The sequence below is a fragment of the Salminus brasiliensis genome, chromosome 11 (genome assembly GCF_030463535.1).
Source record: "Salminus brasiliensis chromosome 11, fSalBra1.hap2, whole genome shotgun sequence".
Classification (NCBI taxonomy): Eukaryota; Metazoa; Chordata; class Actinopteri; order Characiformes; family Bryconidae; genus Salminus; species Salminus brasiliensis.
This window is the reverse complement of record NC_132888.1, coordinates 32,029,897-32,054,478: the sequence shown is the minus strand read 5'-3', so window position 1 is coordinate 32,054,478 and position 24,582 is coordinate 32,029,897. Positions and strand designations below refer to the sequence as shown.

The following is a 24,582-nucleotide window of genomic DNA, read 5'->3' as shown; positions in this document are numbered from 1 at the left end:
AGCTTTTCCAATCCTGCAAACAATTAAAGCTTACATTTCCATGTTATTTACATCTTTTGCACAAATTTGTAGTTGAAACTCTTTTGTGTTGTAAATGTTGATGTGTTGAAATGGAATGCTTTTGCTTGGTTTTGAACAAATATGGTCTTAGCTATGAAATTTGAATCCTCTAGTTTGCAAGGTTCTTCTGCTTATGGCAATTCCACCCTTTGAATGCCTGATCTCGTCTGATCTCAGAAGCTACCTAGGGTTGGGCCTGGTTAGTACTTGAATGGGAGACTGTCTGGGAATACCAGGTGTTGTAAGCTTTTCCAATCCTGCAAACAATTAAAGCTTACATTTCCATGTTATTTACATCTTTTGCACAAATTTGTAGTTGAAACTCTTTTGTGTTGTAAATGTTGATATGTTGAAATGGAATGCTTTGTATTGTAAATGTTGATGTGTTGAAATGGAATGCTTTTGCTTGGTTTTGAACAAATATGGTCTTAACTATGAAATTTGAATCCTCTAGTTTGCAAGGTGCTTCTGCTTACGGCCATTCCACCCTTAGAATGCCTGATCTCGTCTGATCTCAGAAGCTACCTAGGGTTGGGCCTGGTTAGTACTTGAATGGGAGACTGTCTGGGAATACCAGGTGTTGTAAGCTTTTCCAATCCTGCAAACAATTAAAGCTTACATTTCCATGTTATTTACATCTTTTGCACAAATTTGTAGTTGAAACTCTTTTGTGTTGTAAATGTTGATGTGTTGAAATGGAATGCTTTTGCTTGGTTTTGAACAAATATGGTCTTAGCTATGAAATTTGAATCCTCTAGTTTGCAAGGTGCTTCTGCTTACGGCCATTCCATCCTTAGAATGCCTGATCTCGTCTGATCTCAGAAGCTACCTAGGGTTGGGCCTGGTTAGTACTTGAATGGGAGGCTGTCTGGGAATACCAGGTGTTGTAAGCTTTTCCAATCCTGCAAACAATTAAAGCTTACATTTCCATGTTATTTACATCTTTTGCACAAATTTGTAGTTGAAACTCTTTTGTGTTGTAAATGTTGATGTGTTGAAATGGAATGCTTTTGCTTGGTTTTGAACAAATATGGTCTTAGCTATGAAATTTGAATCCTCTAGTTTGCAAGGTGCTTCTGCTTACGGCCATTCCACCCTTAGAATGCCTGATCTCGTCTGATCTCAGAAGCTACCTAGGGTTGGGCCTGGTTCGTACTTGAATGGGAGACTGTCTGGGAATACCAGGTGTTGTAAGCTTTTCCAATCCTGCAAACAATTAAAGCTTACATTTCCATGTTATTTACATCTTTTGCACAAATTTGTAGATGAAACTCTTTTGTGTTGTAAATGTTGATGTGTTGAAATGGAATGCTTTGTGTTGTAAATGTTGATGTGTTGAAATGGAATGCTTTTGCTTGGTTTTGAACAAATATGATCTTAGCTATGAAATTTGAATCCTCTAGTTTGCAAGGTGCTTCTGCTTACGGCCATTCCACCCTTAGAATGCCTGATCTCGTCTGATCTCAGAAGCTACCTAGGGTTGGGCCTGGTTAGTACTTGAATGGGAGGCTGTCTGGGAATATCAGGTGTTGTAAGCTTTTCCAAACCTGCAAACAATTAAAGCTTACATTTCCATGTTATTTACATCTTTTGCACAAATTTATAGTTGAAACTCTTTTGTGTTATAAATGTTGATGTGGGTTGGGTCTGGTTAGTACTTGAATGGGAGACTGTCTGGGAATACCAGGTGTTGTAAGCTTTTCCAATCCTGCAAACAATTAAAGCTTACATTTCCATGTTATTTACATCTTTTGCACAAATTTGTAGTTGAAACTCTTTTGTGTTGTAAATGTTGATGTGTTGAAATGGAATGCTTTTGCTTGGTTTTGAACAAATATGGTCTTAGCTATGAAATTTGAATCCTCTAGTTTGCAAGGTGCTTCTGCTTACGGCCATTCCACCCTTAGAATGCCTGATCTCGTCTGATCTCAGAAGCTACCTAGGGTTGGGCCTGGTTAGTACTTGAATGGGAGACTGTCTGGGAATACCAGGTGTTGTAAGCTTTTCCAATCCTGCAAACAATTAAAGCTTACATTTCCATGTTATTTACATCTTTTGCACAAATTTGTAGTTGAAACTCTTTTGTGTTGTAAATGTTGATGTGTTGAAATGGAATGCTTTGTATTGTAAATGTTGATGTGTTGAAATGGAATGCTTTTGCTTGGTTTTGAACAAATATGGTCTTAACTATGAAATTTGAATCCTCTAGTTTGCAAGGTGCTTCTGCTTACGGCCATTCCACCCTTAGAATGCCTGATCTCGTCTGATCTCAGAAGCTACCTAGGGTTGGGCCTGGTTAGTACTTGAATGGGAGACTGTCTGGGAATACCAGGTGTTGTAAGCTTTTCCAATCCTGCAAACAATTAAAGCTTACATTTCCATGTTATTTACATCTTTTGCACAAATTTGTAGTTGAAACTCTTTTGTGTTGTAAATGTTGATGTGTTGAAATGGAATGCTTTTGCTTGGTTTTGAACAAATATGGTCTTAGCTATGAAATTTCAATCCTCTAGTTTGCAAGGTGCTTCTGCTTACGGCCATTCCATCCTTAGAATGCCTGATCTCGTCTGATCTCAGAAGCTACCTAGGGTTGGGCCTGGTTAGTACTTGAATGGGAGGCTGTCTGGGAATACCAGGTGTTGTAAGCTTTTCCAATCCTGCAAACAATTAAAGCTTACATTTCCATGTTATTTACATCTTTTGCACAAATTTGTAGTTGAAACTCTTTTGTGTTGTAAATGTTGATGTGTTGAAATGGAATGCTTTTGCTTGGTTTTGAACAAATATGGTCTTAGCTATGAAATTTGAATCCTCTAGTTTGCAAGGTGCTTCTGCTTACGGCCATTCCACCCTTAGAATGCCTGATCTCGTCTGATCTCAGAAGCTACCTAGGGTTGGGCCTGGTTAGTACTTGAATGGGAGACTGTCTGGGAATATCAGGTGTTGTAAGCTTTTCCAATCCTGCAAACAATTAAAGCTTACATTTCCATGTTATTTACATCTTTTGCACAAATTTGTAGTTGAAACTCTTTTGTGTTGTAAATGTTGATGTGTTGAAATGGAATGCTTTTGCTTGGTTTTGAACAAATATGGTCTTAGCTATGAAATTTGAATCCTCTAGTTTGCAAGGTGCTTCTGCTTACGGCCATTCCACCCTTAGAATGCCTGATCTCGTCTGATCTCAGAAGCTACCTAGGGTTGGGCACGGTTAGTACTTGAATGGGAGACTGTCTGGGAATACCAGGTGTTGTAAGCTTTTCCAATCCTGCAAACAATTAAAGCTTACATTTCCATGTTATTTACATCTTTTGCACAAATTTGTAGATGAAACTCTTTTGTGTTGTAAATGTTGATGTGTTGAAATGGAATGCTTTGTATTGTAAATGTTGATGTGTTGAAATGGAATGCTTTTGCTTGGTTTTGAACAAATATGGTCTTAGCTATGAAATTTGAATCCTCTAGTTTGCAAGGTGCTTCTGCTTACGGCCATTCCACCCTTAGAATGCCTGATCTCGTCTGATCTCAGAAGCTACCTAGGGTTGGGCCTGGTTAGTACTTGAATGGGAGACTGTCTGGGAATACCAGGTGTTGTAAGCTTTTCCAATCCTGCAAACAATTAAAGCTTACATTTCCATGTTATTTACATCTTTTGCACAAATTTGTAGTTGAAACTCTTTTGTGTTGTAAATGTTGATGTGTTGAAATGGAATGCTTTTGCTTGGTTTTGAACAAATATGGTCTTAGCTATGAAATTTGAATCCTCTAGTTTGCAAGGTGCTTCTGCTTGCGGCCATTCCATCCTTAGAATGCCTGATCTTGTCTCATCTCAGAAGCTACCAAGGGTTGGGCCTGGTTAGTACTTGAATGGGAGACTGTCTGGGAATACCAGGTGTTGTAAGCTTTTCCAATCCTGCAAACAATTAAAGCTTACATTTCCATGTTATTTACATCTTTTGCACAAATTTGTAGTTGAAACTCTTTTGTGTTGTAAATATTGATGTGTTGAAATGGAATGCTTTTGCTTGGTTTTGAACAAATATGGTCTTAGCTATGAAATTTGAATCCTCTAGTTTGCTAGGTGCTTCTGCTTACGGCCATTCCACCCTCAGAATGCCTGATCTCGTCTGATCTCAGAAGCTACCTAGGGTTGGGCCTGGTTAGTACTTGAATGGGAGACTGTCTGGGAATATCAGGTGTTGTAAGCTTTTCCAATCCTGCAAACAATTAAAGCTTACATTTCCATGTTATTTACATCTTTTGCACAAATTTGTAGATGAAACTCTTTTGTGTTGTAAATGTTGATGTGTTGAAATGGAATGCTTTGTGTTGTAAATGTTGATGTGTTGAAATGGAATGCTTTTGCTTGGTTTTGAACAAATATGATCTTAGCTATGAAATTTGAATCCTCTAGTTTGCAAGGTGCTTCTGCTTACGGCCATTCCACCCTTAGAATGCCTGATCTCGTCTGATCTCAGAAGCTACCTAGGGTTGGGCCTGGTTAGTACTTGAATGGGAGACTGTCTGGGAATACCAGGTGTTGTAAGCTTTTCCAATCCTGCAAACAATTAAAGCTTACATTTCCATGTTATTTACATCTTTTGCACAAATTTGTAGTTGAAACTCTTTTGTGTTGTAAATGTTGATGTGTTGAAATGGAATGCTTTTGCTTGGTTTTGAACAAATATGGTCTTAGCTATGAAATTTGAATCCTCTAGGTTTGCAAGGTGCTTCTGCCTACGGCCATTCCACCCTTAGAATGCCTGATCTCGTCTGATCTCAGAAGCTACCTAGGGTTGGGCCTGGTTAGTACTTGAATGGGAGACTGTCTGGGAATACCAGGTGTTGTAAGCTTTTCCAATCCTGCAAACAATTAAAGCTTACATTTCCATGTTATTTACATCTTTTGCACAAATTTGTAGTTGAAACTCTTTTGTGTTGTAAATGTTGATGTGTTGAAATGGAATGCTTTTGCTTGGTTTTGAACAAATATGGTCTTAGCTATGAAATTTGAATCCTCTAGTTTGCAAGGTGCTTCTGCTTACGGCCATTCCACCCTTAGAATGCCTGATCTCGTCTGATCTCAGAAGCTACCTAGGGTTGGGCCTGGTTAGTACTTGAATGGGAGACTGTCTGGGAATACCAGGTGTTTTAAGCTTTTCCAATCCTGCAAACAATTAAAGCTTACATTTCCATGTTATTTACATCTTTTGAATAAATTTGTAGATGAAACTCTTTTGTGTTGTAAATGTTGATGTGTTGAAATGGAATGCTTTGTGTTGTAAATGTTGATGTGTTGAAATGGAATGCTTTTGCTTGGTTTTGAACAAATATGGTCTTAGCTATGAAATTTGAATCCTCTAGTTTGCAAGGTGCTTCTGCTTGCGGCCATTCCATCCTTAGAATGCCTGATCTTGTCTCATCTCAGAAGCTACCAAGGGTTGGGCCTGGTTAGTACTTGAATGGGAGACTGTCTGGGAATACCAGGTGTTGTAAGCTTTTCCAATCCTGCAAACAATTAAAGCTTACATTTCCATGTTATTTACATCTTTTGCACAAATTTGTAGTTGAAACTCTTTTGTGTTGTAAATATTGATGTGTTGAAATGGAATGTTTTTGCTTGGTTTTGAACAAATATGGTCTTAGCTATGAAATTTGAATCCTCTAGTTTGCAAGGTGCTTCTGCTTGCGGCCATTCCATCCTTAGAATGCCTGATCTTGTCTCATCTCAGAAGCTACCAAGGGTTGGGCCTGGTTAGTACTTGAATGGGAGACTGTCTGGGAATACCAGGTGTTGTAAGCTTTTCCAATCCTGCAAACAATTAAAGCTTACATTTCCATGTTATTTACATCTTTTGCACAAATTTGTAGTTGAAACTCTTTTGTGTTGTAAATATTGATGTGTTGAAATGGAATGCTTTTGCTTGGTTTTGAACAAATATGGTCTTAGCTATGAAATTTGAATCCTCTAGTTTGCTAGGTGCTTCTGCTTACGGCCATTCCACCCTCAGAATGCCTGATCTTGTCTGATCTCAGAAGCTACCTAGGGTTGGGCCTGGTTAGTACTTGAATGGGAGACTGTCTGGGAATATCAGGTGTTGTAAGCTTTTCCAATCCTGCAAACAATTAAAGCTTACATTTCCATGTTATTTACATCTTTTGCACAAATTTGTAGATGAAACTCTTTTGTGTTGTAAATGTTGATGTGTTGAAATGGAATGCTTTGTGTTGTAAATGTTGATGTGTTGAAATGGAATGCTTTTGCTTGGTTTTGAACAAATATGATCTTAGCTATGAAATTTGAATCCTCTAGTTTGCAAGGTGCTTCTGCTTACGGCCATTCCACCCTTAGAATGCCTGATCTCGTCTGATCTCAGAAGCTACCTAGGGTTGGGCCTGGTTAGTACTTGAATGGGAGACTGTCTGGGAATACCAGGTGTTGTAAGCTTTTCCAATCCTGCAAACAATTAAAGCTTACATTTCCATGTTATTTACATCTTTTGCACAAATTTGTAGTTGAAACTCTTTTGTGTTGTAAATGTTGATGTGTTGAAATGGAATGCTTTTGCTTGGTTTTGAACAAATATGGTCTTAGCTATGAAATTTGAATCCTCTAGGTTTGCAAGGTGCTTCTGCCTACGGCCATTCCACCCTTAGAATGCCTGATCTCGTCTGATCTCAGAAGCTACCTAGGGTTGGGCCTGGTTAGTACTTGAATGGGAGACTGTCTGGGAATACCAGGTGTTGTAAGCTTTTCCAATCCTGCAAACAATTAAAGCTTACATTTCCATGTTATTTACATCTTTTGCACAAATTTGTAGTTGAAACTCTTTTGTGTTGTAAATGTTGATGTGTTGAAATGGAATGCTTTTGCTTGGTTTTGAACAAATATGGTCTTAGCTATGAAATTTGAATCCTCTAGTTTGCAAGGTGCTTCTGCTTACGGCCGTTCCACCCTTAGAATGCCTGATCTCGTCTGATCTCAGAAGCTACCTAGGGTTGGGCCTGGTTAGTACTTGAATGGGAGACTGTCTGGGAATACCAGGTGTTGTAAGCTTTTCCAATCCTGCAAACAATTAAAGCTTACATTTCCATGTTATTTACATCTTTTGCACAAATTTGTAGTTGAAACTCTTTTGTGTTGTAAATGTTGATGTGTTGAAATGGAATGCTTTTGCTTGGTTTTGAACAAATATGGTCTTAGCTATGAAATTTGAATCCTCTAGTTTGCAAGGTGCTTCTGCTTACGGCCATTCCACCCTTAGAATGCCTGATCTCGTCTGATCTCAGAAGCTACCTAGGGTTGGGCCTGGTTAGTACTTGAATGGGAGACTGTCTGGGAATACCAGGTGTTGTAAGCTTTTCCAATCCTGCAAACAATTAAAGCTTACATTTCCATGTTATTTACATCTTTTGCACAAATTTGTAGATGAAACTCTTTTGTGTTGTAAATGTTGATGTGTTGAAATGGAATGCTTTGTGTTGTAAATGTTGATGTGTTGAAATGGAATGCTTTTGCTTGGTTTTGAACAAATATGGTCTTAGCTATGAAATTTGAATCCTCTAGTTTGCAAGGTGCTTCTGCTTACGGCCATTCCACCCTTAGAATGCCTGATCTCGTCTGATCTCAGAAGCTACCTAGGGTTGGGCACGGTTAGTACTTGAATGGGAGACTGTCTGGGAATACCAGGTGTTGTAAGCTTTTCCATTCCTGCAAACAATTAAAGCTTACATTTCCATGTTATTTACATCTTTTGCACAAATTTGTAGTTGAAACTCTTTTGTGTTGTAAATGTTGATGTGTTGAAATGGAATGCTTTTGCTTGGTTTTGAACAAATATGGTCTTAGCTATGAAATTTGAATCCTCTAGGTTTGCAAGGTGCTTCTGCTTACGGCCATTCCACCCTTAGAATGCCTGATCTCGTCTGATCTCAGAAGCTACCTAGGGTTGGGCCTGGTTAGTACTTGAATGGGAGACTGTCTGGGAAGACCAGGTGTTGTAAGCTTTTCCAATCCTGCAAACAATTAAAGCTTACATTTCCATGTTATTTACATCTTTTGCACAAATTTGTAGATGAAACTCTTTTGTGTTGTAAATGTTGATGTGTTAAAATGGAATGCTTTGTGTTGTAAATGTTGATGTGTTGAAATGGAATGCTTTTGCTTGGTTTTGAATAAATATGGTCTTAGCTATGAAATTTGAATCCTCTAGTTTGCAAGGTGCTTCTGCTTGCGGCCATTCCATCCTTAGAATGCCTGATCTTGTCTCATCTCAGAAGCTACCAAGGGTTGGGCCTGGTTAGTACTTGAATGGGAGACTGTCTGGGAATACCAGGTGTTGTAAGCTTTTCCAATCCTGCAAACAATTAAAGCTTACATTTCCATGTTATTTACATCTTTTGCACAAATTTGTAGTTGAAACTCTTTTGTGTTGTAAATGTTGATGTGTTGAAATGGAATGCTTTTGCTTGGTTTTGAACAAATATGGTCTTAGCTATGAAATTTGAATCCTCTAGTTTGCAAGGTGCTTCTGCTTACGGCCATTCCACCCTTAGAATGCCTGATCTCGTCTGATCTCAGAAGCTACCTAGGGTTGGGCCTGGTTAGTACTTGAATGGGAGACTGTCTGGGAATACCAGGTGTTGTAAGCTTTTCCAATCCTGCAAACAATTAAAGCTTACATTTCCATGTTATTTACATCTTTTGCACAAATTTGTAGATGAAACTCTTTTGTGTTGTAAATGTTGATGTGTTGAAATGGAATGCTTTGTGTTGTAAATGTTGATGTGTTGAAATGGAATGCTTTTGCTTGGTTTTGAACAAATATGGTCTTAGCTATGAAATTTGAATCCTCTAGTTTGCAAGGTGCTTCTGCTTACGGCCATTCCACCCTTAGAATGCCTGATCTCGTCTGATCTCAGAAGCTACCTAGGGTTGGGCCTGGTTAGTACTTGAATGGGAGACTGTCTGGGAATACCAGGTGTTGTAAGCTTTTCCAATCCTGCAAACAATTAAAGCTTACATTTCCATGTTATTTACATCTTTTGCACAAATTTGTAGTTGAAACTCTTTTGTGTTGTAAATGTTGATGTGTTGAAATGGAATGCTTTTGCTTGGTTTTGAACAAATATGGTCTTAGCTATGAAATTTGAATCCTCTAGTTTGCAAGGTGCTTCTGCTTAAGGCCATTCCACCCTTAGAATGCCTGATCTCGTCTGATCTCAGAAGCTACCAAGGGTTGGGCCTGGTTAGTACTTGAATGGGAGACTGTCTGGGAATACCAGGTGTTGTAAGCTTTTCCAATCCTGCAAACAATTAAAGCTTACATTTCCATGTTATTTACATCTTTTGCACAAATTTGTAGTTGAAACTCTTTTGTGTTGTAAATGTTGATGTGTTGAAATGGAATGCTTTTGCTTGGTTTTGAACAAATATGGTCTTAGCTATGAAATTTGAATCCTCTAGTTTGCAAGGTGCTTCTGCTTACGGCCATTCCACCCTTAGAATGCCTGATCTCGTCTGATCTCAGAAGCTACCTAGGGTTGGGCCTGGTTAGTACTTGAATGGGAGACTGTCTGGGAATACCAGGTGTTGTAAGCTTTTCCAATCCTGCAAACAATTAAAGCTTACATTTCCATGTTATTTACATCTTTTGCACAAATTTGTAGTTGAAACTCTGTTGTGTTGTAAATGTTGATGTGTTGAAATGGAATGCTTTTGCTTGGTTTTGAACAAATATGGTCTTAGCTATGAAATTTGAATCCTCTAGTTTGCAAGGTGCTTCTGCTTACGGCCATTCCACCCTTAGAATTCCTGATCTCGTCTGATCTCAGAAGCTACCTAGGGTTGGGCCTGGTTAGTACTTGAATGGGAGACTGTCTGGGAATACCAGGTGTTGTAAGCTTTTCCAATCCTGCAAACAATTAAAGCTTACATTTCCATGTTATTTACATCTTTTGCACAAATTTGTAGTTGAAACTCTTTTGTGTTGTAAATGTTGATGTGTTGAAATGGAATGCTTTTGCTTGGTTTTGAACAAATATGGTCTTAGCTATGAAATTTGAATCCTCTAGTTTGCAAGGTGCTTCTGCTTACGGCCATTCCACCCTTAGAATGCCTGATCTCGTCTGATCTCAGAAGCTACCTAGGGTTGAGCCTGGTTAGTACTTGAATGGGAGACTGTCTGGGAATATCAGGTGTTGTAAGCTTTTCCAATCCTGCAAACAATTAAAGCTTACATTTCCATGTTATTTACATCTTTTGCACAAATTTGTAGTTGAAACTCTTTTGTGTTGTAAATGTTGATGTGTTGAAATGGAATGCTTTTGCTTGGTTTTGAACAAATATGGTCTTAGCTATGAAATTTGAATCCTCTAGTTTGCAAGGTGCTTCTGCTTACGGCCATTCCACCCTTAGAATGCCTGATCTCGTCTGATCTCAGAAGCTACCTAGGGTTGGGCCTGGTTAGTACTTGAATGGGAGACTGTCTGGGAATACCAGGTGTTGTAAGCTTTTCCAATCCTGCAAACAATTAAAGCTTACATTTCCATGTTATTTACATCTTTTGCACAAATTTGTAGTTGAAACTCTTTTGTGTTGTAAATGTTGATGTGTTGAAATGGAATGCTTTTGCTTGGTTTTGAACAAATATGGTCTTAGCTATGAAATTTGAATCCTCTAGTTTGGAAGGTGCTTCTGCTTAAGGCCATTCCACCCTTAGAATGCCTGATCTCGTCTGATCTCAGAAGCTACCAAGGGTTGGGCCTGGTTAGTACTTGAATGGGAGACTGTCTGGGAATACCAGGTGTTGTAAGCTTTTCCAATCCTGCAAACAATTAAAGCTTACATTTCCATGTTATTTACATCTTTTGCACAAATTTGTAGTTGAAACTCTTTTGTGTTGTAAATGTTGATGTGTTGAAATGGAATGCTTTTGCTTGGTTTTGAACAAATATGGTCTTAGCTATGAAATTTGAATCCTCTAGTTTGCAAGGTGCTTCTGCTTACGGCCATTCCACCCTTAGAATGCCTGATCTCGTCTGATCTCAGAAGCTACCTAGGGTTGGGCCTGGTTAGTACTTGAATGGGAGACTGTCTGGGAATACCAGGTGTTGTAAGCTTTTCCAATCCTGCAAACAATTAAAGCTTACATTTCCATGTTATTTACATCTTTTGCACAAATTTGTAGTTGAAACTCTGTTGTGTTGTAAATGTTGATGTGTTGAAATGGAATGCTTTTGCTTGGTTTTGAACAAATATGGTCTTAGCTATGAAATTTGAATCCTCTAGTTTGCAAGGTGCTTCTGCTTACGGCCATTCCACCCTTAGAATGCCTGATCTCGTCTGATCTCAGAAGCTACCTAGGGTTGGGCCTGGTTAGTACTTGAATGGGAGACTGTCTGGGAATATCAGGTGTTGTAAGCTTTTCCAATCCTGCAAACAATTAAAGCTTACATTTCCATGTTATTTACATCTTTTGCACAAATTTGTAGATGAAACTCTTTTGTGTTGTAAATGTTGATGTGTTGAAATGGAATGCTTTGTGTTGTAAATGTTGATGTGTTGAAATGGAATGCTTTGTGTTGTAAATGTTGATGTGTTGAAATGGAATGCTTTTGCTTGGTTTTGAACAAATATGGTCTTAGCTATGAAATTTGAATCCTCTAGTTTGCAAGGTGCTTCTGCTTACGGCCATTCCACCCTTAGAATGCCTGTTCTCGTCTGATCTCAGAAGCTACCTAGGGTTGGGCCTGGTTAGTACTTGAATGGGAGACTGTCTGGGAATATCAGGTGTTGTAAGCTTTTCCAATCCTGCAAACAATTAAAGCTTACATTTCCATGTTATTTACATCTTTTGCACAAATTTGTAGTTGAAACTCTTTTGTGTTGTAAATGTTGATGTGTTGAAATGGAATGCTTTTGCTTGGTTTTGAACAAATATGGTCTTAGCTATGAAATTTGAATCCTCTAGTTTGCAAGGTGCTTCTGCTTACGGCCATTCCACCCTTAGAATGCCTGATCTCGTCTGATCTCAGAAGCTACCTAGGGTTGGGCCTGGTTAGTACTTGAATGGGAGACTGTCTGGGAATACCAGGTGTTGTAAGCTTTTCCAATCCTGCAAACAATTAAAGCTTACATTTCCATGTTATTTACATCTTTTGCACAAATTTGTAGTTGAAACTCTTTTGTGTTGTAAATGTTGATGTGTTGAAATGGAATGCTTTTGCTTGGTTTTGAACAAATATGGTCTTAGCTATGAAATTTGAATCCTCTAGTTTGCAAGGTGCTTCTGCTTACGGCCATTCCACCCTTAGAATGCCTGATCTCGTCTGATCTCAGAAGCTACCAAGGGTTGGGCCTGGTTAGTACTTGAATGGGAGACTGTCTGGGAATACCAGGTGTTGTAAGCTTTTCCAATCCTGCAAACAATTAAAGCTTACATTTCCATGTTATTTACATCTTTTGCACAAATTTGTAGTTGAAACTCTTTTGTGTTGTAAATGTTGATGTGTTGAAATGGAATGCTTTTGCTTGGTTTTGAACAAATATGGTCTTAGCTATGAAATTTGAATCCTCTAGGTTTGCAAGGTGCTTCTGCTTACGGCCATTCCACCCTTAGAATGCCTGATCTCGTCTGATCTCAGAAGCTACCTAGGGTTGGGCCTGGTTAGTACTTGAATGGGAGACTGTCTGGGAATACCAGGTGTTGTAAGCTTTTCCAATCCTGCAAACAATTAAAGCTTACATTTCCATGTTATTTACATCTTTTGCACAAATTTGTAGTTGAAACTCTTTTGTGTTGTAAATGTTGATGTGTTGAAATGGAATGCTTTTGCTTGGTTTTGAACAAATATGGTCTTAGCTATGAAATTTGAATCCTCTAGTTTGCAAGGTGCTTCTGCTTACGGCCATTCCACCCTTAGAATTCCTGATCTCGTCTGATCTCAGAAGCTACCTAGGGTTGGGCCTGGTTAGTACTTGAATGGGAGACTGTCTGGGAATACCAGGTGTTGTAAGCTTTTCCAATCCTGCAAACAATTAAAGCTTACATTTCCATGTTATTTACATCTTTTGCACAAATTTGTAGTTGAAACTCTTTTGTGTTGTAAATGTTGTGTTGAAATGGAATGCTTTTGCTTGGTTTTGAACAAATATGGTCTTAGCTATGAAATTTGAATCCTCTAGTTTGCAAGGTGCTTCTGCTTACGGCCATTCCACCCTTAAAATGCCTGATCTCGTCTGATCTCAGAAGCTACCTAGGGTTGGGCCTGGTTAGTACTTGAATGGGAGACTGTCTGGGAATACCAGGTGTTGTAAGCTTTTCCAATCCTGCAAACAATTAAAGCTTACATTTCCATGTTATTTACATCTTTTGCACAAATTTGTAGTTGAAACTCTTTTGTGTTGTAAATGTTGATGTGTTGAAATGGAATGCTTTTGCTTGGTTTTGAACAAATATGGTCTTAGCTATGAAATTTGAATCCTCTAGTTTGCAAGGTGCTTCTGCTTACGGCCATTCCACCCTTAGAATGCCTGATCTCGTCTGATCTCAGAAGCTACCTAGGGTTGGGCCTGGTTAGTACTTGAATGGGAGACTGTCTGGGAATATCAGGTGTTGTAAGCTTTTCCAATCCTGCAAACAATTAAAGCTTACATTTCCATGTTATTTACATCTTTTGCACAAATTTGTAGATGAAACTCTTTTGTGTTGTAAATGTTGATGTGTTGAAATGGAATGCTTTGTGTTGTAAATGTTGATGTGTTGAAATGGAATGCTTTGTGTTGTAAATGTTGATGTGTTGAAATGGAATGCTTTTGCTTGGTTTTGAACAAATATGATCTTAGCTATGAAATTTGAATCCTCTAGTTTGCAAGGTGCTTCTGCTTAAGGCCATTCCACCCTTAGAATGCCTGATCTCATCTGATTTCAGAAGCTACCTAGGGTTGGGCCTGGTTAGTACTTGAATGGGAGACTGTCTGGGAATACCAGGTGTTGTAAGCTTTTCCAATCCTGCAAACAATTAAAGCTTACATTTCCATGTTATTTACATCTTTTGCACAAATTTGTAGATGAAACTCTTTTGTGTTGTAAATGTTGATGTGTTGAAATGGAATGCTTTGTGTTGTAAATGTTGATGTGTTGAAATGGAATGCTTTTGCTTGGTTTTGAACAAATATGGTCTTAGCTATGAAATTTGAATCCTCTATTTTGCAAGGTGCTTCTGCTTACGGCCATTCCACCCTTAGAATGCCTGATCTCGTCTGATCTCAGAAGCTACCTAGGGTTGGGCCTGGTTAGTACTTGAATGGGAGACTGTCTGGGAATACCAGGTGTTGTAAGCTTTTCCAATCCTGCAAACAATTAAAGCTTACATTTCCATGTTATCTACATCTTTTGCACAAATTTGTAGTTGAAACTCTTTTGTGTTGTAAATGTTGATGTGTTGAAATGGAATGCTTTTGCTTGGTTTTGAACAAATATGGTCTTAGCTATGAAATTTGAATCCTCTAGTTTGCAAGGTGCTTCTGCTTACGGCCATTCCACCCTTAGAATGCCTGATCTCGTCTGATCTCAGAAGCTACCAAGGGTTGGGCCTGGTTAGTACTTGAATGGGAGACTGTCTGGGAATACCAGGTGTTGTAAGCTTTTCCAATCCTGCAAACAATTAAAGCTTACATTTCCATGTTATTTACATCTTTTGCACAAATTTGTAGTTGAAACTCTTTTGTGTTGTAAATGTTGATGTGTTGAAATGGAATGCTTTTGCTTGGTTTTGAACAAATATGGTCTTAGCTATGAAATTTGAATCCTCTAGTTTGCAAGGTGCTTCTGCTTACGGCCATTCCACCCTTAGAATGCCTGATCTCGTCTGATCTCAGAAGCTACCTAGGGTTGGGCCTGGTTAGTACTTGAATGGGAGACTGTCTGGGAATACCAGGTGTTGTAAGCTTTTCCAATCCTGCAAACAATTAAAGCTTACATTTCCATGTTATTTACATCTTTTGCACAAATTTGTAGTTGAAACTCTTTTGTGTTGTTTATGTTGATGTGTTGAAATGGAATGCTTTTGCTTGGTTTTGAACAAATATGGTCTTAGCTATGAAATTTGAATCCTCTAGTTTGCAAGGTGCTTCTGCTTACGGCCATTCAACCCTTAGAATGCCTGATCTCGTCTGATCTCAGAAGCTACCTAGGGTTGGGCCTGGTTAGTACTTGAATGGGAGACTGTCTGGGAATACCAGGTGTTGTAAGCTTTTCCAATCCTGCAAACAATTAAAGCTTACATTTCCATGTTATTTACATCTTTTGCACAAATTTGTAGTTGAAACTCTTTTGTGTTGTAAATGTTGATGTGTTGAAATGGAATGCTTTTGCTTGGTTTTGAACAAATATGGTCTTAGCTATGAAATTTGAATCCTCTAGGTTTGCAAGGTGCTTCTGCTTACGGCCATTCCACCCTTAGAATGCCTGATCTCGTCTGATCTCAGAAGCTACCTAGGGTTGGGCCTGGTTAGTACTTGAATGGGAGACTGTCTGGGAATACCAGGTGTTGTAAGCTTTTCCAATCCTGCAAACAATTAAAGCTTACATTTCCATGTTATTTACATCTTTTGCACAAATTTGTAGTTGAAACTCTTTTGTGTTGTAAATGTTGATGTGTTGAAATGGAATGCTTTTGCTTGGTTTTGAACAAATATGGTCTTAGCTATGAAATTTGAATCCTCTAGTTTGCAAGGTGCTTCTGCTTACGGCCATTCCACCCTTAGAATGCCTGATCTCGTCTGATCTCAGAAGCTACCTAGGGTTGGGCCTGGTTAGTACTTGAATGGGAGACTGTCTGGGAATACCAGGTGTTGTAAGCTTTTCCAATCCTGCAAACAATTAAAGCTTACATTTCCATGTTATTTACATCTTTTGCACAAATTTGTAGTTGAAACTCTTTTGTGTTGTTTATGTTGATGTGTTGAAATGGAATGCTTTTGCTTGGTTTTGAACAAATATGGTCTTAGCTATGAAATTTGAATCCTCTAGTTTGCAAGGTGCTTCTGCTTACGGCCATTCCACCCTTAGAATACCTGATCTCGTCTGATCTCAGAAGCTACCTAGGGTTGGGCCTGGTTAGTACTTGAATGCGAGACTGTCTGGGAATATCAGGTGTTGTAAGCTTTTCCAATCCTGCAAACAATTAAAGCTTACATTTCCATGTTATTTACATCTTTTGCACAAATTTGTAGTTGAAACTCTTTTGTGTTGTAAATGTTGATGTGTTGAAATGGAATGCTTTTGCTTGGTTTTGAACAAATATGGTCTTAGCTATGAAATTTGAATCCTCTAGTTTGCAAGGTGCTTCTGCTTACGGCCATTCCACCCTTAGAATGCATGATCTCGTCTGATCTCAGAAGCTACCTAGGGTTGGGCCTGGTTAGTACTTGAATGGGAGACTGTCTGGGAATACCAGGTGTTGTAAGCTTTTCCAATCCTGCAAACAATTAAAGCTTACATTTCCATGTTATTTACATCTTTTGCACAAATTTGTAGTTGAAACTCTTTTGTGTTGTAAATGTTGATGTGTTGAAATGGAATGCTTTTGCTTGGTTTTGAACAAATATGGTCTTAGCTATGAAATTTGAATCCTCTAGTTTGCAAGGTGCTTCTGCTTACGGCCATTCCACCCTTAGAATGCCTGATCTCGTCTGATCTCAGAAGCTACCTAGGGTTGGGCCTGGTTAGTACTTGAATGGGAGACTGTCTGGGAATACCAGGTGTTGTAAGCTTTTCCAATCCTGCAAACAATTAAAGCTTACATTTCCATGTTATTTACATCTTTTGCACAAATTTGTAGTTGAAACTCTTTTGTGTTGTAAATGTTGATGTGTTGAAATGGAATGCTTTTGCTTGGTTTTGAACAAATATGGTCTTAGCTATGAAATTTGAATCCTCTAGTTTGCAAGGTGCTTCTGCTTACGGCCATTCAACCCTTAGAATGCCTGATCTCGTCTGATCTCAGAAGCTACCTAGGGTTGGGCCTGGTTAGTACTTGAATGGGAGACTGTCTGGGAATACCAGGTGTTGTAAGCTTTTCCAATCCTGCAAACAATTAAAGCTTACATTTCCATGTTATTTACATCTTTTGCACAAATTTGTAGTTGAAACTCTTTTGTGTTGTAAATGTTGATGTGTTGAAATGGAATGCTTTTGCTTGGTTTTGAACAAATATGGTCTTAGCTATGAAATTTGAATCCTCTAGGTTTGCAAGGTGCTTCTGCTTACGGCCATTCCACCCTTAGAATGCCTGATCTCGTCTGATCTCAGAAGCTACCTAGGGTTGGGCCTGGTTAGTACTTGAATGGGAGACTGTCTGGGAATACCAGGTGTTGTAAGCTTTTCCAATCCTGCAAACAATTAAAGCTTACATTTCCATGTTATTTACATCTTTTGCACAAATTTGTAGTTGAAACTCTTTTGTGTTGTAAATGTTGATGTGTTGAAATGGAATGCTTTTGCTTGGTTTTGAACAAATATGGTCTTAGCTATGAAATTTGAATCCTCTAGTTTGCAAGGTGCTTCTGCTTACGGCCATTCCACCCTTAGAATGCCTGATCTCGTCTGATCTCAGAAGCTACCTAGGGTTGGGCCTGGTTAGTACTTGAATGGGAGACTGTCTGGGAATACCAGGTGTTGTAAGCTTTTCCAATCCTGCAAACAATTAAAGCTTACATTTCCATGTTATTTACATCTTTTGCACAAATTTGTAGTTGAAACTCTTTTGTGTTGTTTATGTTGATGTGTTGAAATGGAATGCTTTTGCTTGGTTTTGAACAAATATGGTCTTAGCTATGAAATTTGAATCCTCTAGTTTGCAAGGTGCTTCTGCTTACGGCCATTCCACCCTTAGAATACCTGATCTCGTCTGATCTCAGAAGCTACCTAGGGTTGGGCCTGGTTAGTACTTGAATGCGAGACTGTCTGGGAATATCAGGTGTTGTAAGCTTTTCCAATCCTGCAAACAATTAAAGCTTACATTTCCATGTTATTTACATCTTTTGCACAAATTTGTAGTTGAAACTCTTTTGTGTTGTAAATGTTGATGTGTTGAAATGGAATGCTTTTGCTTGGTTTTGAACAAATATGGTCTTAGCTATGAAATTTGAATCCTCTAGTTTGCAAGGTGCTTCTGCTTACGGCCATTCCACCCTTAGAATGCATGATCTCGTCTGATCTCAGAAGCTACCTAGGGTTGGGCCTGGTTAGTACTTGAATGGGAGACTGTCTGGGAATACCAGGTGTTGTAAGCTTTTCCAATCCTGCAAACAATTAAAGCTTACATTTCCATGTTATTTACATCTTTTGCACAAATTTGTAGTTGAAACTCTTTTGTGTTGTAAATGTTGATGTGTTGAAATGGAATGCTTTTGCTTGGTTTTGAACAAATATGGTCTTAGCTATGAAATTTGAATCCTCTAGTTTGCAAGGTGCTTCTGCTTACGGCCATTCCACCCTTAGAATGCCTGATCTCGTCTGATCTCAGAAGCTACCTAGGGTTGGGCCTGGTTAGTACTTGAATGGGAGACTGTCTGGGAATACCAGGTGTTGTAAGCTTTTCCAATCCTGCAAACAATTAAAGCTTACATTTCCATGTTATTTACATCTTTTGCACAAATTTGTAGTTGAAACTCTTTTGTGTTGTAAATGTTGATGTGTTGAAATGGAATGCTTTTGCTTGGTTTTGAACAAATATGGTCTTAGCTATGAAATTTGAATCCTCTAGTTTGCAAAGTTCTTTTGCTTACGGCCATTCCACCCTTAGAATGCCTGATCTCGTCTGATCTCAGAAGCTACCTAGGGTTGGGCCTGGTTAGTACTTGAATGGGGGAATGTCTGGGAATACCAGGTGTTGTAAGCTTTTCCAATCCTGCAAACAATTAAAGCTTACATTTCCATGTTATTTACATCTTTTGCACAAATTTGTAGTTGAAACTCTTTTGTGTTGTAAATGTTGATGTGTTGAAATGGAATGCTTTTGCTTGGTTTTGAACAAATATGGTCTTAGCTATGAAATTTGAATCCTCTAGTTTGCAAGGTGCTTCTGCTTACGGCCATTCCACCCTTAGAATGCCTGATCTCGTCTGATCTCAGAAGCTACCAAGGGTTGGGCCTGGTTAGTACTTGAATGGGAGACTGTCTGGGAATACCAGGTGTTGTAAGCTTTTCCAATCCTGCAAACAATTAAAGCTTACATTTCCATGTTATTTACATCTTTTGCACAAATTTGTAGTTGAAACTCTTTTGTGTTGTAAATGTTGATGTGTTGAAATGGAATGCTTTTGCTTGGTTTTGAACAAATATGGTCTTAGCTATGAAATTTGAATCCTCTAGTTTGCAAGGTGCTTCTGCTTACGGCCATTCCACCCTTAGAATGCCTGATCTTGTCTGATCTCAGAAGCTACCTAGGGTTGGGCCTGGTTAGTACTTGAATGGGAGACTGTCTGGGAATACCAGGTGTTGTAAGCTTTTCCAATCCTGCAAACAATTAAAGCTTACATTTCCATGTTATTTACATCTTTTGCACAAATTTGTAGTTGAAACTCTTTTGTGTTGTAAATGTTGATGTGTTGAAATGGAATGCTTTTGCTTGGTTTTGAACAAATATGGTCTTAGCTATGAAATTTGAATCCTCTAGTTTGCAAGGTGCTTCTACTTACGGCCATTCCACCCTTAGAATGCCTGATCTCGTCTGATCTCAGAAGCTACCTAGGGTTGGGCCTGGTTAGTACTTGAATGGGAGACTGTCTGGGAATACCAGGTGTTGTAAGCTTTTCCAATCCTGCAAACAATTAAAGCTTACATTTCCATGTTATTTACATCTTTTGCACAAATTTGTAGTTGAAACTCTTTTGTGTTGTAAATGTTGATGTGTTGAAATGGAATGCTTTTGCTTGGTTTTGAACAAATATGGTCTTAGCTATGAAATTTGAATCCTCTAGTTTGGAAGGTGCTTTTGCTTATGGCCATTCCACCCTTAGAATGCCTGATCTCGTCTGATCTCAGAAGCTACCTAGGGTTGGGCCTGGTTAGTACTTGAATGGGAGACTGTCTGGGAATACCAGGTGTTGTAAGCTTTTCCAATCCTGCAAACAATTAAAGCTTACATTTCCATGTTATTTACATCTTTTGCACAAATTTGTAGTTGAAACTCTTTTGTGTTGTAAATGTTGATGTGTTGAAATGGAATGCTTTTGCTTGGTTTTGAACAAATATGGTCTTAGCTATGAAATTTGAATCCTCTAGTTTGCAAAGTTCTTTTGCTTACGGCCATTCCACCCTTAGAATGCCTGATCTCGTCTGATCTCAGAAGCTACCTAGGGTTGGGCCTGGTTAGTACTTGAATGGGGGAATGTCTGGGAATACCAGGTGTTGTAAGCTTTTCCAATCCTGCAAACAATTAAAGCTTACATTTCCATGTTATTTACATCTTTTGCACAAATTTGTAGTTGAAACTCTTTTGTGTTGTAAATGTTGATGTGTTGAAATGGAATGCTTTTGCTTGGTTTTGAACAAATATGGTCTTAGCTATGAAATTTGAATCCTCTAGTTTGCAAGGTGCTTCTGCTTACGGCCATTCCACCCTTAGAATGCCTGATCTCGTCTGATCTCAGAAGCTACCATTGGGTTGGGCCTGGTTAGTACTTGAATGGGAGACTGTCTGGGAATACCAGGTGTTGTAAGCTTTTCCAATCCTGACAACAATTAAAGCTTACATTTCCATGTTATTTAAATCTTTTGCACAAATTTGTAGTTGAAACTCTTTTGTGTTGTAAATGTTGATGTGTTGAAATGGAATGCTTTTGCTTGGTTTTGAACAAATATGGTCTTAGCTCTGAAATTTGAGTCCTCTAGTTTGCAACGTTCTTTTGCTTACGGCCATTCCACCCTTAGAACGCCTGATCTCGTCTGATCTCAGAAGCTACCATTGGGTTGGGCCTGGTTAGTACTTGAATGGGAGACTGTCTGGGAATACCAGGTGTTGTTAGCTTTTCCAATCCTGCAAACAATTAAAGCTTACATTTCCATGTTATTTACATCTTTTGCACAAATTTGTAGTTGAAACTCTTTTGTGTTGTAAATGTTGATGTGGGTTGGGTCTGGTTAGTACTTGAATGGGAGACTGTCTGGGAATACCAGGTGTTGTAAGCTTTTCCAATCCTGCAAACAATTAAAGCTTACATTTCCATGTTATTTATATCTTTTGCACTTATTTGTAGTTGACACTCTTTTGTGTGGTAAATGTTGATGTGTTGAAATGGAATGCTTTTGCTTGGTTTTGAACAAATATGGTCTTAGCTATGAAATTTGAATCCTCTAGTTTGAAAGGTGCTTCTGCTTACGGCCATTCCACCCTTAGAATGCCTGATCTCGTCTGATCTCAGAAGCTACCTATGGTTGGGCCTGGTTAGTACTTGAATGGGAGACTGTCTGGGAATACCAGGTGATGTAAGCTTTTCCAATCCTGCAAACAATTAAAGCTTACATTTCCATGTTATTTACATCTTTTGCACAAATTTGTAGTTGAAACTCTTTTGTGTTGTAAATGTTGATGTGTTGAAATGGAATGCTTTGTGTTGTAAATGTTGATGTGTTGAAATGGAATGCTTTTGCTTGGTTTTCAACAAATATGGTCTTAGCTATGAAATTTGAATCCTCTAGTTTGGAAGGTGTTTTTGCTTACGACCATTCCACCCTTAGAATGCCAGATCTCGTCTGATCTCAGAAGCTACCTAGGGTTGGGCCTGGTTAGTACTTGAATGGGAGACTGTCTGGGAATATCAGGTGTTGTAAGCTTTTCCAATCCTGCAAACAATTAAAGCTTACATTTCCATGTTATTTACATCTTTTGCACAAATTTGTAGTTGAAACTCTTTTGTGTTGTAAATGTTGATGTCTTGAAATGGAATGCTTTTACTTGGTTTCGAACAAATATGGTCTTATCTATGAAATTTGAATCCTCTCGTTTGCAAGGCTCTTCTGATTACGGCCATTCCACCCTTAGAACGCCTGATGTTGTCTGATCTCAGAAGCTACATAGGGTTGGGTCTGGTTAGTACTTGAATGGGAGACTGTCTGGGAATACCAGGTGTTGTAAGCTTTTCCAATCCTGCAAACAATTAAAGCTTACATTTCCATGTTATTTACATCTTTTGCACAAATTTGTAGTTGAAACTCTTTTGTGTTATAAATGTTGATGTGGGTTGGGTCTGGTTAGTACTTGAATGGGAGACTGTCTGGGAATACCAGGTGTTGTAAGCTTTTCCAATCCTGCAAACAATTAAAGCTTACATTTCCATGTTATTTACATCTTTTGCACAAATTTGTAGTTGAAACTCTTTTGTGTTATAAATGTTGATGTGGGTTGGGTCTGGTTAGTACTTGAATGGGAGACTGTCTGGGAATACCAGGTGTTGTAAGCTTTTCCAATCCTGCAAACAATTAAAGCTTACATTTCCATGTTATTTACATCTTTTGCACAAATTTGTAGTTGAAACTCTTTTGTGCTGTAAATGTTGATGTGTTGAAATGGAATGCTTTTGCTTGGTTTTGAACAAATATGGTCTTAGCTATGAAATTTGAATCCTCTAGTTTGCAAGGTTCTTCTGCTTATGGCAATTCCACCCTTAGAATGCCTGATCTCGTCTGATCTCAGAAGCTACCTAGGGTTGGGCCTGGTTAGTACTTGAATGGGAGACTGTCTGGGAATACCAGGTGTTGTAAGCTTTTCCAATCCTGCAAACAATTAAAGCTTACATTTCCATGTTATTTACATCTTTTGCACAAATTTGTAGTTGAAACTCTTTTGTGTTGTAAATGTTGATGTGTTGAAATGGAATGCTTTTGCTTGGTTTTGAACAAATATGGTCTTAGCTATGAAATTTGAATCCTCTAGTTTGCAAGGTGCTTCTGCTTACGGCCATTCCACCCTTAGAATGCCTGATCTCGTCTGATCTCAGAAGCTACCTAGGGTTGGGCCTGGTTAGTACTTGAATGGGAGACTGTCTGGGAATACCAGGTGTTGTAAGCTTTTCCAATCCTGCAAACAATTAAAGCTTACATTTCCATGTTATTTACATCTTTTGCACAAATTTGTAGTTGAAACTCTTTTGTGTTGTAAATGTTGATGTGTTGAAATGGAATGCTTTGTGTTGTAAATGTTGATGTGTTGAAATGGAATGCTTTTGCTTGGTTTTCAACAAATATGGTCTTAGCTATGAAATTTGAATCCTCTAGTTTGCAAGGTATTTCTGCTTACGACCATTCCACCCTTAGAATGCCTGATCTCGTCTGATCTCAGAAGCTACCTAGGGTTGGGCCTGGTTAGTACTTGAATGGGAGACTGTCTGGGAATACCAGGTGTTGTAAGCTTTTCCAATCCTGCAAACAATTAAAGCTTACATTTCCATGTTATTTACATCTTTTGCACAAATTTGTAGTTGAAACTCTTTTGTGTTGTAAATGTTGATGTGTTGAAATGGAATGCTTTGTATTGTAAATGTTGATGTGTTGAAATGGAATGCTTTTGCTTGGTTTTGAACAAATATGGTCTTAACTATGAAATTTGAATCCTCTAGTTTGCAAGGTGCTTCTGCTTACGGCCATTCCACCCTTAGAATGCCTGATCTCGTCTGATCTCAGAAGCTACCTAGAGTTGGGCCTGGTTAGTACTTGAATGGGAGACTGTCTGGGAATACCAGGTGTTGTAAGCTTTTCCAATCCTGCAAACAATTAAAGCTTACATTTCCATGTTATTTACATCTTTTGCACAAATTTGTAGTTGAAACTCTTTTGTGTTGTAAATGTTGATGTGTTGAAATGGAATGCTTTTGCTTGGTTTTGAACAAATATGGTCTTAGCTATGAAATTTGAATCCTCTAGTTTGCAAGGTGCTTCTGCTTACGGCCATTCCATCCTTAGAATGCCTGATCTCGTCTGATCTCAGAAGCTACCTAGGGTTGTGCCTGGTTAGTACTTGAATGGGAGGCTGTCTGGGAATACCAGGTGTTGTAAGCTTTTCCAATCCTGCAAACAATTAAAGCTTACATTTCCATGTTATTTACATCTTTTGCACAAATTTGTAGTTGAAACTCTTTTGTGTTGTAAATGTTGATGTGTTGAAATGGAATGCTTTTGCTTGGTTTTGAACAAATATGGTCTTAGCTATGAAATTTGAATCCTCTAGTTTGCAAGGTGCTTCTGCTTACGGCCGTTCCACCCTTAGAATGCCTGATCTCGTCTGATCTCAGAAGCTACCTAGGGTTGGGCCTGGTTAGTACTTGAATGGGAGACTGTCTGGGAATACCAGGTGTTGTAAGCTTTTCCAATCCTGTAAACAATTAAAGCTTACATTTCCATGTTATTTACATCTTTTGCACAAATTTGTAGTTGAAACTCTTTTGTGTTGTAAATGTTGATGTGTTGAAATGGAATGCTTTTGCTTGGTTTTGAACAAATATGGTCTTAGCTATGAAATTTG

The 24,582-nt window shown here is 38.6% G+C and overlaps 76 pseudogenes; all 76 read left to right on the top strand.

Annotated features, from left to right (window-relative positions):
- Window positions 1-189: 189 nt before the first annotated feature.
- LOC140572542 (5S ribosomal RNA) lies at window positions 190-308 on the top strand (annotated as a pseudogene).
- Window positions 309-530: 222 nt separating this feature from the next.
- Window positions 531-649, top strand: LOC140569386 (5S ribosomal RNA; annotated as a pseudogene).
- Window positions 650-834: 185 nt separating this feature from the next.
- LOC140572551 (5S ribosomal RNA) lies at window positions 835-953 on the top strand (annotated as a pseudogene).
- Window positions 954-1,138: 185 nt separating this feature from the next.
- Window positions 1,139-1,257, top strand: LOC140571662 (5S ribosomal RNA; annotated as a pseudogene).
- Window positions 1,258-1,479: 222 nt separating this feature from the next.
- LOC140572316 (5S ribosomal RNA) lies at window positions 1,480-1,598 on the top strand (annotated as a pseudogene).
- A 346-nt stretch (window positions 1,599-1,944) lies between these two features.
- LOC140569385 (5S ribosomal RNA) lies at window positions 1,945-2,063 on the top strand (annotated as a pseudogene).
- Window positions 2,064-2,285: 222 nt separating this feature from the next.
- Window positions 2,286-2,404, top strand: LOC140569384 (5S ribosomal RNA; annotated as a pseudogene).
- Window positions 2,405-2,589: 185 nt separating this feature from the next.
- On the top strand, window positions 2,590-2,708 carry LOC140572549 (5S ribosomal RNA; annotated as a pseudogene).
- Window positions 2,709-2,893: 185 nt separating this feature from the next.
- On the top strand, window positions 2,894-3,012 carry LOC140570730 (5S ribosomal RNA; annotated as a pseudogene).
- Window positions 3,013-3,197: 185 nt separating this feature from the next.
- On the top strand, window positions 3,198-3,316 carry LOC140572903 (5S ribosomal RNA; annotated as a pseudogene).
- Window positions 3,317-3,538: 222 nt separating this feature from the next.
- Window positions 3,539-3,657, top strand: LOC140569383 (5S ribosomal RNA; annotated as a pseudogene).
- Window positions 3,658-3,842: 185 nt separating this feature from the next.
- On the top strand, window positions 3,843-3,961 carry LOC140568075 (5S ribosomal RNA; annotated as a pseudogene).
- A 185-nt stretch (window positions 3,962-4,146) lies between these two features.
- LOC140571345 (5S ribosomal RNA) lies at window positions 4,147-4,265 on the top strand (annotated as a pseudogene).
- A 222-nt stretch (window positions 4,266-4,487) lies between these two features.
- LOC140569382 (5S ribosomal RNA) lies at window positions 4,488-4,606 on the top strand (annotated as a pseudogene).
- A 186-nt stretch (window positions 4,607-4,792) lies between these two features.
- LOC140571858 (5S ribosomal RNA) lies at window positions 4,793-4,911 on the top strand (annotated as a pseudogene).
- Window positions 4,912-5,096: 185 nt separating this feature from the next.
- LOC140572809 (5S ribosomal RNA) lies at window positions 5,097-5,215 on the top strand (annotated as a pseudogene).
- Window positions 5,216-5,437: 222 nt separating this feature from the next.
- On the top strand, window positions 5,438-5,556 carry LOC140568073 (5S ribosomal RNA; annotated as a pseudogene).
- A 185-nt stretch (window positions 5,557-5,741) lies between these two features.
- On the top strand, window positions 5,742-5,860 carry LOC140568072 (5S ribosomal RNA; annotated as a pseudogene).
- A 185-nt stretch (window positions 5,861-6,045) lies between these two features.
- Window positions 6,046-6,164, top strand: LOC140566066 (5S ribosomal RNA; annotated as a pseudogene).
- Window positions 6,165-6,386: 222 nt separating this feature from the next.
- On the top strand, window positions 6,387-6,505 carry LOC140569381 (5S ribosomal RNA; annotated as a pseudogene).
- A 186-nt stretch (window positions 6,506-6,691) lies between these two features.
- Window positions 6,692-6,810, top strand: LOC140571856 (5S ribosomal RNA; annotated as a pseudogene).
- A 185-nt stretch (window positions 6,811-6,995) lies between these two features.
- Window positions 6,996-7,114, top strand: LOC140571539 (5S ribosomal RNA; annotated as a pseudogene).
- Window positions 7,115-7,299: 185 nt separating this feature from the next.
- Window positions 7,300-7,418, top strand: LOC140569379 (5S ribosomal RNA; annotated as a pseudogene).
- Window positions 7,419-7,640: 222 nt separating this feature from the next.
- On the top strand, window positions 7,641-7,759 carry LOC140572902 (5S ribosomal RNA; annotated as a pseudogene).
- A 186-nt stretch (window positions 7,760-7,945) lies between these two features.
- Window positions 7,946-8,064, top strand: LOC140567192 (5S ribosomal RNA; annotated as a pseudogene).
- A 222-nt stretch (window positions 8,065-8,286) lies between these two features.
- On the top strand, window positions 8,287-8,405 carry LOC140568071 (5S ribosomal RNA; annotated as a pseudogene).
- A 185-nt stretch (window positions 8,406-8,590) lies between these two features.
- On the top strand, window positions 8,591-8,709 carry LOC140569377 (5S ribosomal RNA; annotated as a pseudogene).
- Window positions 8,710-8,931: 222 nt separating this feature from the next.
- On the top strand, window positions 8,932-9,050 carry LOC140569376 (5S ribosomal RNA; annotated as a pseudogene).
- Window positions 9,051-9,235: 185 nt separating this feature from the next.
- On the top strand, window positions 9,236-9,354 carry LOC140571711 (5S ribosomal RNA; annotated as a pseudogene).
- Window positions 9,355-9,539: 185 nt separating this feature from the next.
- Window positions 9,540-9,658, top strand: LOC140569375 (5S ribosomal RNA; annotated as a pseudogene).
- A 185-nt stretch (window positions 9,659-9,843) lies between these two features.
- LOC140569983 (5S ribosomal RNA) lies at window positions 9,844-9,962 on the top strand (annotated as a pseudogene).
- A 185-nt stretch (window positions 9,963-10,147) lies between these two features.
- LOC140565991 (5S ribosomal RNA) lies at window positions 10,148-10,266 on the top strand (annotated as a pseudogene).
- A 185-nt stretch (window positions 10,267-10,451) lies between these two features.
- Window positions 10,452-10,570, top strand: LOC140569374 (5S ribosomal RNA; annotated as a pseudogene).
- Window positions 10,571-10,755: 185 nt separating this feature from the next.
- On the top strand, window positions 10,756-10,874 carry LOC140571709 (5S ribosomal RNA; annotated as a pseudogene).
- Window positions 10,875-11,059: 185 nt separating this feature from the next.
- On the top strand, window positions 11,060-11,178 carry LOC140569373 (5S ribosomal RNA; annotated as a pseudogene).
- A 185-nt stretch (window positions 11,179-11,363) lies between these two features.
- Window positions 11,364-11,482, top strand: LOC140570729 (5S ribosomal RNA; annotated as a pseudogene).
- A 259-nt stretch (window positions 11,483-11,741) lies between these two features.
- LOC140565983 (5S ribosomal RNA) lies at window positions 11,742-11,860 on the top strand (annotated as a pseudogene).
- Window positions 11,861-12,045: 185 nt separating this feature from the next.
- Window positions 12,046-12,164, top strand: LOC140569372 (5S ribosomal RNA; annotated as a pseudogene).
- Window positions 12,165-12,349: 185 nt separating this feature from the next.
- On the top strand, window positions 12,350-12,468 carry LOC140569156 (5S ribosomal RNA; annotated as a pseudogene).
- Window positions 12,469-12,654: 186 nt separating this feature from the next.
- On the top strand, window positions 12,655-12,773 carry LOC140569371 (5S ribosomal RNA; annotated as a pseudogene).
- A 185-nt stretch (window positions 12,774-12,958) lies between these two features.
- On the top strand, window positions 12,959-13,077 carry LOC140569982 (5S ribosomal RNA; annotated as a pseudogene).
- A 182-nt stretch (window positions 13,078-13,259) lies between these two features.
- On the top strand, window positions 13,260-13,378 carry LOC140569531 (5S ribosomal RNA; annotated as a pseudogene).
- Window positions 13,379-13,563: 185 nt separating this feature from the next.
- On the top strand, window positions 13,564-13,682 carry LOC140570728 (5S ribosomal RNA; annotated as a pseudogene).
- Window positions 13,683-13,941: 259 nt separating this feature from the next.
- LOC140566619 (5S ribosomal RNA) lies at window positions 13,942-14,060 on the top strand (annotated as a pseudogene).
- Window positions 14,061-14,282: 222 nt separating this feature from the next.
- LOC140569370 (5S ribosomal RNA) lies at window positions 14,283-14,401 on the top strand (annotated as a pseudogene).
- Window positions 14,402-14,586: 185 nt separating this feature from the next.
- LOC140569145 (5S ribosomal RNA) lies at window positions 14,587-14,705 on the top strand (annotated as a pseudogene).
- A 185-nt stretch (window positions 14,706-14,890) lies between these two features.
- LOC140569369 (5S ribosomal RNA) lies at window positions 14,891-15,009 on the top strand (annotated as a pseudogene).
- A 185-nt stretch (window positions 15,010-15,194) lies between these two features.
- LOC140573059 (5S ribosomal RNA) lies at window positions 15,195-15,313 on the top strand (annotated as a pseudogene).
- Window positions 15,314-15,499: 186 nt separating this feature from the next.
- On the top strand, window positions 15,500-15,618 carry LOC140569368 (5S ribosomal RNA; annotated as a pseudogene).
- Window positions 15,619-15,803: 185 nt separating this feature from the next.
- Window positions 15,804-15,922, top strand: LOC140569366 (5S ribosomal RNA; annotated as a pseudogene).
- A 185-nt stretch (window positions 15,923-16,107) lies between these two features.
- LOC140573420 (5S ribosomal RNA) lies at window positions 16,108-16,226 on the top strand (annotated as a pseudogene).
- Window positions 16,227-16,411: 185 nt separating this feature from the next.
- Window positions 16,412-16,530, top strand: LOC140572329 (5S ribosomal RNA; annotated as a pseudogene).
- Window positions 16,531-16,715: 185 nt separating this feature from the next.
- Window positions 16,716-16,834, top strand: LOC140569365 (5S ribosomal RNA; annotated as a pseudogene).
- A 185-nt stretch (window positions 16,835-17,019) lies between these two features.
- On the top strand, window positions 17,020-17,138 carry LOC140573058 (5S ribosomal RNA; annotated as a pseudogene).
- Window positions 17,139-17,324: 186 nt separating this feature from the next.
- LOC140569364 (5S ribosomal RNA) lies at window positions 17,325-17,443 on the top strand (annotated as a pseudogene).
- Window positions 17,444-17,628: 185 nt separating this feature from the next.
- LOC140569363 (5S ribosomal RNA) lies at window positions 17,629-17,747 on the top strand (annotated as a pseudogene).
- A 185-nt stretch (window positions 17,748-17,932) lies between these two features.
- Window positions 17,933-18,051, top strand: LOC140573419 (5S ribosomal RNA; annotated as a pseudogene).
- A 185-nt stretch (window positions 18,052-18,236) lies between these two features.
- Window positions 18,237-18,355, top strand: LOC140572328 (5S ribosomal RNA; annotated as a pseudogene).
- Window positions 18,356-18,540: 185 nt separating this feature from the next.
- Window positions 18,541-18,659, top strand: LOC140569362 (5S ribosomal RNA; annotated as a pseudogene).
- Window positions 18,660-18,844: 185 nt separating this feature from the next.
- Window positions 18,845-18,963, top strand: LOC140573438 (5S ribosomal RNA; annotated as a pseudogene).
- A 185-nt stretch (window positions 18,964-19,148) lies between these two features.
- On the top strand, window positions 19,149-19,267 carry LOC140569133 (5S ribosomal RNA; annotated as a pseudogene).
- Window positions 19,268-19,452: 185 nt separating this feature from the next.
- Window positions 19,453-19,571, top strand: LOC140572177 (5S ribosomal RNA; annotated as a pseudogene).
- A 185-nt stretch (window positions 19,572-19,756) lies between these two features.
- On the top strand, window positions 19,757-19,875 carry LOC140571448 (5S ribosomal RNA; annotated as a pseudogene).
- Window positions 19,876-20,060: 185 nt separating this feature from the next.
- Window positions 20,061-20,179, top strand: LOC140570454 (5S ribosomal RNA; annotated as a pseudogene).
- Window positions 20,180-20,364: 185 nt separating this feature from the next.
- LOC140573436 (5S ribosomal RNA) lies at window positions 20,365-20,483 on the top strand (annotated as a pseudogene).
- Window positions 20,484-20,668: 185 nt separating this feature from the next.
- LOC140566465 (5S ribosomal RNA) lies at window positions 20,669-20,788 on the top strand (annotated as a pseudogene).
- A 185-nt stretch (window positions 20,789-20,973) lies between these two features.
- LOC140566770 (5S ribosomal RNA) lies at window positions 20,974-21,093 on the top strand (annotated as a pseudogene).
- A 346-nt stretch (window positions 21,094-21,439) lies between these two features.
- LOC140573324 (5S ribosomal RNA) lies at window positions 21,440-21,558 on the top strand (annotated as a pseudogene).
- Window positions 21,559-21,780: 222 nt separating this feature from the next.
- On the top strand, window positions 21,781-21,899 carry LOC140572069 (5S ribosomal RNA; annotated as a pseudogene).
- Window positions 21,900-22,084: 185 nt separating this feature from the next.
- Window positions 22,085-22,203, top strand: LOC140568021 (5S ribosomal RNA; annotated as a pseudogene).
- A 507-nt stretch (window positions 22,204-22,710) lies between these two features.
- LOC140572000 (5S ribosomal RNA) lies at window positions 22,711-22,829 on the top strand (annotated as a pseudogene).
- Window positions 22,830-23,014: 185 nt separating this feature from the next.
- On the top strand, window positions 23,015-23,133 carry LOC140569361 (5S ribosomal RNA; annotated as a pseudogene).
- Window positions 23,134-23,355: 222 nt separating this feature from the next.
- Window positions 23,356-23,474, top strand: LOC140572254 (5S ribosomal RNA; annotated as a pseudogene).
- A 222-nt stretch (window positions 23,475-23,696) lies between these two features.
- On the top strand, window positions 23,697-23,815 carry LOC140572038 (5S ribosomal RNA; annotated as a pseudogene).
- Window positions 23,816-24,000: 185 nt separating this feature from the next.
- On the top strand, window positions 24,001-24,119 carry LOC140567409 (5S ribosomal RNA; annotated as a pseudogene).
- A 185-nt stretch (window positions 24,120-24,304) lies between these two features.
- Window positions 24,305-24,423, top strand: LOC140571538 (5S ribosomal RNA; annotated as a pseudogene).
- The last annotated feature ends 159 nt before the right edge of the window (window positions 24,424-24,582 follow it).